This window comes from Crinia signifera, chromosome 2, assembly GCF_055691185.1.
Source record: "Crinia signifera chromosome 2, ASM5569118v1, whole genome shotgun sequence".
In the NCBI taxonomy this organism is placed as follows: domain Eukaryota; kingdom Metazoa; phylum Chordata; class Amphibia; order Anura; family Myobatrachidae; genus Crinia; species Crinia signifera.
In genome coordinates this window covers 214,186,974-214,196,313 of record NC_139218.1, presented here as the reverse complement: position 1 = coordinate 214,196,313, position 9,340 = coordinate 214,186,974, and the positions used below count along the sequence as shown (strand labels likewise).

The following is a 9,340-nucleotide window of genomic DNA, read 5'->3' as shown; positions in this document are numbered from 1 at the left end:
AGTGGGGTGCAAATGGATCCCCGGCCACTGCAGGCTAGTTTGGAGGAAGCTGCCGCATGGAGTCCTGTCTGTCATTCTGGGACTGTGTGTGGGCAGAGTAAAAGAGGCTCTGATTGGCTATTAACCTTGACTCCACCCAGCATTATACACACACTGTGTATAACACTGGGTGGGGGCGGTAACTTTATGTGTATGTCATTCACCCGTGTAACTCCGTACAGCATTATATACAACTCCGCCCAGTGTTATACAACCAGGGGATGATTGACACATGTGGCTAAATATATGAGATAAAAAAAATCTATCTAAAGCAATGCTGTGTTTACACACGTTTTACCAATATTTAAAAGCGAATGAAAAAGAATCATTCGTTAGTAAATGTGTGTTTTAGCCATGTAAATACAATTTTGATTTACATCGATTTTGCATTGATTTAAAATGTATACACATCGACCTTTAGTAAATATACTTCTATGTGTTTATACTGTGAATTGACCTATTTGCACTGATAAATGTGTGTTAATAAGTGATAATATATACTTCTGATTTTCAAATTTAATTTCTGTTAACTTTCCAATTGCAATAATACAGAATAAGGTTATTTTATTGCAATAGAAAAAATTGTGCAAAATAAAAGATTAAACTGTTGCATAGCTCCGACCAAGGCGTCGATCCTAGTAGCCGCAATGATTTTGCGGATGCAAGACATCACTGTAGTGGCCGAAATTTGAACTTTTTTTGCACAAATTCTGGATGAAACAAGCCCGCATTTACTAGGAGCGACCCCTACGTTTTTTCCATTGTGTGCAGTCTATGTGTAGCTCAGGACTTACTCAGCGGCTGCTATAGAAACAGGCTGTTCGGGGTCAGAGCTGACGTCACCTGACACTCTCAGAAAACTTCCTCTCACCACTCACAAATGCCAGCTTTCTGTTAATTATTATTATTATCCTTTATTTATATGGCGCCACAAGGGTTGCAGAGTACACATGATCAAACAGGAAAAACAGTGACTTACAGTTGAGAACAATACAGGACAAATACAGGGTAAATGATTATAGGAACATCAGCAGATTACTGCAACCAGGGCCGCCGAGAGGCAGGGGGGGCGGGTACATTTTACCTGGGCCCGCGGACACACACTTTAAAAAAATATATTTATTGGGCTGCGGGTGTGCCGGGATGACAAGGACCCGCACGCCCATGTGTCCGGCCACCCGCCCGCCCATGTGTCCGGCCACCCGCCCGCGTGTCCGGCCACCCGCCCGTCAGCTGCGGCTGCCCCTGCCTTCCCCTGTCTGTCCTTCCCCTGCACACAGAGAGACAGACGCTAGAAGTCATAGTTCACCTCTAGCGTCTGACAGGAAGCACAGCTCTGCCCTTCCTGGTTAAAGCTGCAGAGCTGTGCTCCCTGTCAGAGATGCTGGAAGTGAAAAATGACTTCCAGCGTCTGTCTCTCTGTGCACAGGGGAAGGCAGGGTAAAGCAGGGGCAGCTGCAGCTGATGGGCGGGTGGCCAGACACACGGGCACATATTAACCCCTTGCCAACGAGCTAGAACCCCTGGCAAAGGAAATCCCCCTTGGCAACGAGCATTAACCCCTGGCAAAAAATATTAACCCCTTGGCAACATCCAATAACCCCTGGCAACGCATATTAACCCCTTGGCAATGAGCAAGAACCCCTGGCAATGGACAATAAACCCCCCTTGGCAACGAGCAAGAACCCCTGGCAATGGACATTAACCCCCCTTGGCAACGGACATTAACCACCTTGGCAACGGACATTAACCACCTTGGCAACGGACATTAACCCCCTTGGCAACAAGCAGGTAATTTATAATTTATTAGAAGCCTTACTGTGGGGGGCAATGTGGTGTGGCATAGTCAGTGTGTATCGAATTTTGTGTGACATCCCATTTTTTAGGGACGGTCCTGCGGGAATTAGACACTGCATGTGTCTAATTAGGCAGGCAGGCAGGGAGGCTGAGGGCATGGGCAGCAGTTCACACAGCCCTCACATGCCCTCACAGCGACAAAACGGCGCCCAAAAATTTTGCCTCTGGTACGCAAATATATTCCTTTCTCCACTGCCAAAGTTGGGAGATATGCATTAGGTGTGAGGGGCATTGCAATGTGTGGCATAATGTGTCAGGGCATTACAATGTGCAGCATAGTATCATAGGCATTGTGGTGAGCTGCATCATGTTTCAGAGAAATGGCGGTGTGTGGCATAATGTATCGCTCGCTCAGACACTGCCCGGCTGTTCCCGACCCGGCTTGCGGCCTGCGCTGCGTGTCTCGATCATAGGTCACGCTGCGCAGGCCGCAGCGCTGACCACCAGCGCCGGAACCTGCTTGCCGCGGAGCCCCCCACATCATACCCGACGCCGGAACCTGCTCGCCGCCGGGCCTCCCACATCCTCCCCTACGCCAGAACCTGCTCGCCGTCGGGCCTCCCACGTCGCACATGTCTACCCGACGCCTGCACTGCGGCCGCCTGCCCCCCTCCGCAGCTCAGAAAAAGTAAGTCAGTGTGGGGGCACAGGGGGCAATTTTCTTTTAGGGATGCCAATCCCGGGACTGAGCATTTTTCAATCCCAGTGATATTGGTGTACCGGCCCCAAGATTTCTGTTGCCATCCCTTACATAGAAATGACCTTCTAGACCTAATTTGTCTCTGTCCCTGCGTCCCCACCATCTCTGTCCCCACCCTCTGGCCCTTCGTCACCACCGTCTCTGTCCCTGCATCCTGCCATCCCGCTCTATGCACCTTTGTCCCCGCCATCTCTCTCCCTGCATCCCCACCATTCCTCTCATTGTCCCTGAATTTTGCCACAATCTGTGTGGCATAATGTGAATTTTGGCACAATCCATGTGAAATAATTTGAATTTTGTGTCATTCCATGTGGCATAATGTGAATTTTACGACATTCCATGTGAATTTTGGCTCATTCTGTGTAGCATAATGTGTAAGGGGCAAGTATAAGGAGTCTACTATTGTGTTGCATAAAGGGTATATGGTGTGGTACACACCCCTATATCCTCATAATGGCCACACCTCTTTTCTGTAGCTCGCCACTCCAGGGGGGCCCCGTGACACTGTTGTACCGGGTAAAGGGTATATGGTGTGGTACACACCCCTATATCCTCTTAATGGCCACACCTCTTTTCTGTAGCTCGCCACTCCAGGGGGGCCCCGTGACACTGTTGTACCGGGGTCCAGGATTTCTCTTGGCAGCCCTGACTGCAACATAAGTATCCAGGTAGTAGCAGAAAGCATGCTTTGGTGCAGTTGAAGACTACTGAAGTAAGAAAGGATAAGCACATGAGTTAAGAGGTCCCTGCTCGTGAGAACTGACATTCTAAAGAGTTGTTAATCAACTTGTGTATGGGCAGTGATAAAAAAGTAGCAGAATTTTATTGCAGGAAGGCTTTGTGCATGCTTACTATGAGCTGTACGCATACACAGTCTATTGATTATTGCCTGGCCTGTGAAATCACAGCTGTGCGATCAGGTCTGAATAACCCACATAGATGGACAGTCCAAATTGATCTTACTAGAAGTCAGCATCCATAGACGGTAAATCATATATAAGCCCATCTACTTATATTATGACCAATGACTGAACTGTTTTTAACCAGCAATCTCACAAGAGTAAGCTGGCCGTGCAGGGGATGACAAACATATGATAGTTTGGTGGTGCTGACACTTTCCTCACAAAGAACTATGTATTATTATTTAATAAAGTGTCTGACTAGAAGCAGCCAAAGACAAGTCCCAGCCAGCTACCACAGCAGCCTCTGTGGGACACAAAAATCACCCAAGCACAGCAGCAGCCACTGCTTTATAATAATGTGACATGCACATTGCTAATTCTTTCCAGAATGCTTGAGACTTTTTCAGATAAGGTTTTTTGTCTTTTATTCATACTCTACTGATTATGTCTCAGTGTACAACATAATTAGTGAACAGCACTTAACAAACTGTAATTGTATTTATATATTATGGACAGTGGCATAACTACTGTAAAGCAGCCCCAGCTGCCGCTTGGGGGAGCAAGCTGCAGCGGGGTTGATGTGGGCACCGGCACTGGCTGAGCACCGGAGGCGAGTAACCCGCAGCGTGGGTGCGGCCATGGCAGAGATGACAAATCCTCCCACTGATTCAATCGACTGTACACAGAGCCAGCTATTGGCTGTGCACAGGATGGACGGGCGGATGGGCGTGCTAGTGTGCCCTGGGATGCGTCGGAGCCAAGGGAAGCAGCAGTGTCTGTTGGTCTCTCTTCCTCTATCCTGCAGCAACTTCTCCATTATGCGTGGGGGCGTCACAAAGTTTTTGGCAGGGGGGAGGAAAATTTATAGTTACGCCACTGATTATGGACAGAGCTGACATTGGGTCAGAATCAGAGCTGTATGCAAACTTGTTGGCTTGCGTACAGCTCTGATGTTGGGAAGACTTCAAGCATTTGGGGGCGGTAAGGGGTGGCATAGGGGAAAGATAATGAAAATGGGGGCATGCCTACCCATTTACTGGGCGTATAGAGGTCTTGGCTACAGATCTGAGACACCTATTTAAGTAAACTGCATCCTGCTGCAACAGAACACAGAAGACACTCCCTGCAGCATTAGGATATTTATGCATAGCAGCTGCATCTACTATGTACATTGTCTCCACCACTGAATCGTGCCCATAATCATTTTTTGCCCAATACTGTAGCATTGGTGTTTCTATAATGGGTTCAATTTTGCGGATCACACAGGCCACTGGGTCCAGAGAGGCCCACACTGCATACAGTGAACCCATGTTTTATTACTCACCTTTCCAGAGTCCCTCGTCAGGCGCTGCAGCCACTGCAAAAATCACAATGGGCAATAATAAAATTAGTCTCCGGGACATGGCGAGTCTGGCACAATTGCAGAGCCTACTGCACAGTGGAGAGGAGGGTTCCACCCAGAGTCTGCACATGGGAATTGCCTCCTCTGTTAAAATGCCCCTGACTAGTAGGGGGTTACACTCAAATATATGTTAATAGATTGTAAGCTTGCAGCAGGGCCCTCTAACCTCCAAGTCTGTCTGTTACCCAGTTTGTTTTATCACTGTCTACTATTGTAAAGCGCAACGGAATCTGCTGCGCTATATAAGAAACTGCAAATAAATAAATAAATATGTGTTGGGGCAATGCAGAAAATAATCATACTGTATTTGGAGAAATGGGTGGAACAATCATGTGGATTACATGCTGCTATGACTATGGGGCCTATTTATCAAGCCCATTTCACCTAAATCTCATGCAGATATGGGGACTGGGGCATTGGGGGATCTTATCATCTGCACAGATTGCTGTAAGACTGAAATGCTAACACAAATTCCAAATGTAAGGATGTCACTAACAGGGCAGAAGAACAGGTGACTGGAGCAAACATGGAACCCCCCATGTATGGCTCTGGCGGGAAAGTTAGTTTGTACACACCATGCTTGTGGCCAGGAGCAATGGTGGCGGACTGGGAGGCCACAGGGAGCTGAGAACTGCCGGCCAGCGGGAGAGGCGAGACATGCTGCACAGCCACAGACTCAGTGCACAGTGGCGCTGGATGAACACAGTGAAAATCGTGGGACAGCTGCACTGCACACAGGACGCTGATAGCACCCTGGCTTGAGACGCAGGGACAGTCTGGACAGGCACTTGGATGGTAAGAATGTCTGTTTATTAGCTGGATCGTAACAATCTCCCAGCACTGTATGGAAGCACTTACAGACCCAATTACACCAGTACTTTATAAATTACATATGCTGCACAAAGATGCGACGTGCCTTCCAGGGTGCCCCATAATTTCAGCAAGGGGGTCCCTCTACTATGCGGTGGTTGCTTTCCTGCAGCCTAAGGTTCAGGAACAGAGCTCATTATTAAAGTATAAGACAAGCCTTATATTGAAATTACAGGCTTACTTACTGTGCCAAATCATTGCGGCCACATGCAGGTTGATTACCAACAGCAACAAGTACAGTATAAAGGTCCAGGCATCATGTTCTACCTGCTACTGCTAGAACTTACTTTGACCCGCAACTATTTCCTCTTTAATGCAGAATATTTTTTACAGCTCAAAGGCTGCACAATGGGGTCTTGCATAGCACCAACATATGCTAACGCCTTCATGTTTGAAGTAGAGAACGACCTACTGCTTATGCATATTGATCTAATTATTCTGTGCATTACCTTCTCTTCTATTGTGCTCTTAGATTGTGCATAACTTCTGCTCTTTCTTTTTATCTTCTATTACCTGCTTCTTTATCATTTTGTTCGGTTTTCAATATTTTAATTACTGTGGATAGGTTCCCATAGCAACCCATACCAGGCGCATCTGATTGACATCAGCACCATCCGCCGTCAATGGAGCATGCGGCACCAGTCAATGGTGAACATGGGTCTATGGTGATCTATTTAGGTAAGTGGATTTGTTGGATTTCTTTGTACTCTGATCAAGGAATTACATTTCCGAAACTGTCAGTATAGAAGCTGCTTGTGGTCTAAGCTTCATTTTATTATTTTATATTATTTTATTATTTTATATTTTCTACTTATTTTAAGTCCCCACTGAGTGCCACCGCTACACTGTGTACTATCTTTATTGGACCCGTTGTCAGGCAGTACAATATCTGTTACAGTGATACTGTACTGCCTGACGACGGGTCCAATAAAGGGATCCGAAACGTTGCAAACGCAAACTGTGAGCCTGTGAGTCTTATTGATACGTGAGTACCAGGTTATCGTCTCCTACATACCCTCTTGCCCCGTGCACCACGCTGCTGAAGACGAAAGCGAGTGCTGACTGTTTGCTCAATATCTAAATATATGTGTGTTTGTGTGTGTGTATAAGGAGCGCTTGGTATGTGTCAGAGTGAACGAAAGGGGGGTAGGAGGAGTGTAAAGAATAAAAGTAAACTAATAGAAGGAAAATAAATATATATATTTATAATAACCAATAAAATGTAAAATAATGCCAATGTTTACAGCCTCTTGTAGTAAAGGTAGCGGGCAGGCTGGCTCAGGTATATAGTGAAAGTATTCATCAGGCAAGTAAAACCAACAGTTCTGAGTATGGCCTGTGTGGAGCGGTACTGTACTATCCATCCCTCACCTACCTGCTCTGGTGGACGTGGATCTGTCCTGATCAAATTGCTAGCTCTTTGGCTTTAGCCGAAAGTCACAGTTTATGTACTTCCGGTATGTCTGCTGATGTTTTCACTGATTTGCCCAAAGTGTTTCGGCAATACTGCACTTTATCAAGGATATTTTTATGGCCTCCTAGGCGCTGTAAACATTGGAATTATTGTATTATTTATTTGTTTATACATATTTTTATTATTTTCCTTCTATTTGTTTATTTATATTCTTTAGGGCTATTTCACACGCTCCGGCTCCTGCCGGGCAGCGAAACCCTGCACGGCCAGGAAGCCGTGCTGCACACAGCAGTTTACAATGGTAGGGATGGCCACAGCCTGGCAGCCGTCCCTTCCAGTGGTGGGATCCGGCTGCAGCCGGGCGACCGGGCCGTGGCCGTCCCGTGTGTATGGACACAATAGTGTCCATTAACAACTACTGTGTGAGGCACAGCATTTGGCAGTGCGGGGTTTTGCCGCCCGGCAGGAGCCGGAGCGTGTGAAATAGCCCTTACACCACTTCCCCTGCCAGGAGAGTATCATTTATTTGTTATTCCGGAGTAATATACATTTGGCAGTAACTGAAAACAGTCTGCCATTCATCGCATGATAGCCATTCCCTGTTCTCCATGCACGGGTTAAACACTACAAGTGCTGTATCTTTATGCCGGCTTAAAGCATAAATACACAACAATGTTGTGTTGGTATTACAATATTTAACTACACTTGTGTGCCTATATATAAATAAATTTGTGACCGTCTCCTCAACACGATTGGAGACCTCATATATTTAACTCATGTGCACGAAGGAATAGGGCTATTCAAGGTATCTGGAATTTAGGATACTGATAATATATGGTGTAAAAAGCAATAGTTAAACAACATTGTTCTAATTCCAGATAAGCCTTGATACAAGGCAATTTTGAATACGGAAAGTGTTACTTTCAAACAATGTTACCATATAAGTTCTAGCAGAAGCTTTCTATAGCCTGAATCTTTGGTAAGGACTATTGTTTCACACAGATACAGGAAGAGATCTCTGGCATTACAGACATAGAGAGCCTATGAGATGCTGGAGCTCATTACTTAAAATAGAGACGCATAAGTTCACACATAGTACTCCCGCACGTGCTGTTTTAACACACACTATGGGCCTTATTCTAGTTCATTCTTTCTGACAAAATCCTTCTTAGATGGACAAAACCATGTGCACTGCAGGGGGGCAGATAAAATGTGCAGAGAGAATTAGATTTGGGTGAGTTATTTTGTTTCTGTGCAGGGTAAATACTGGCTGCTTTATTTTTACACTGCAATATAGATCTCACTTTGAAGTAAAAACCCCACCCAAATCTAATTCTCTCTGCACAAGTTACATCCGCCCCACCTGCAGTGCACATGGTTTTGTCCATCTAAGAAGGATTTTGTTAGAAAGAGTGAACTAGAATAAGGCCCAATGTTCACTTGTTTGTTTCATGTTTGTATGTTTTTTAATATTTTGCAGTTTTAAATAATTAAACAATAAAGGTACTATTTTATTGTGATTTTTTCATTCTTTAGGTGGACCACGCCTTGACACATTCTTTCTTTCCTTGTTACTACTCCTGGAGAAATACCCTGTCAGCCCTAAAGCTGCACCCTTACCACCAGAGAGACATGGGGGCCCATATATCAATAACTACATCTGCATTGTGATCTGGGAGTGATACTAGAATTACAGTGCAATATGTAATACCGGCAGGCTGTATTATGGAGCAACTGCAGGGACAGGGGCTACAAAAGGATTGCATCCATTCAATGTACTGTACTAGGAGTGGAAGCAGGACTGCTGCGCATGTGCAGTCCCGCTGACCATACATGTATTGTGGCCATTGCTGAGGATGGTTCCAGGTAGACGCTCTCTTTGTAAATTATGCAAAGTGTAGCCCATAGGTTATATCGTGCTAACACCATCTTCAGATGGTATTAGCTGTGGGGACCAAGCTCAGATCTGCTTTGCCTTCCGGAGCTTAGTAAATCTGATAACATTGTACACCCCATAGAAAAATATGGAGGATGCGACTGTAGTTGGGAATGAAGGGTTCTCAGATATCTGTTACAGAGGCTGGATTAAGGAGAGCTCAGACAGTGTTGGAATGGGGAACTGAGGAGCCTCTGGGAGAGTGCAGTGTTATTAATCC

General features: G+C 45.7%; 1 long non-coding RNA gene across 1 annotated transcript; it reads left to right on the top strand.

Moving 5' to 3' along the window:
* The first annotated feature begins 1,586 nt into the window (after window positions 1-1,586).
* LOC146058970 (uncharacterized) lies at window positions 1,587-8,855 on the top strand. The gene is made up of 3 exons (XR_014470069.1): window positions 1,587-1,830; window positions 6,336-6,448; window positions 8,721-8,855. It is a non-coding gene; the product is annotated as an uncharacterized LOC146058970 (long non-coding RNA).
* The last annotated feature ends 485 nt before the right edge of the window (window positions 8,856-9,340 follow it).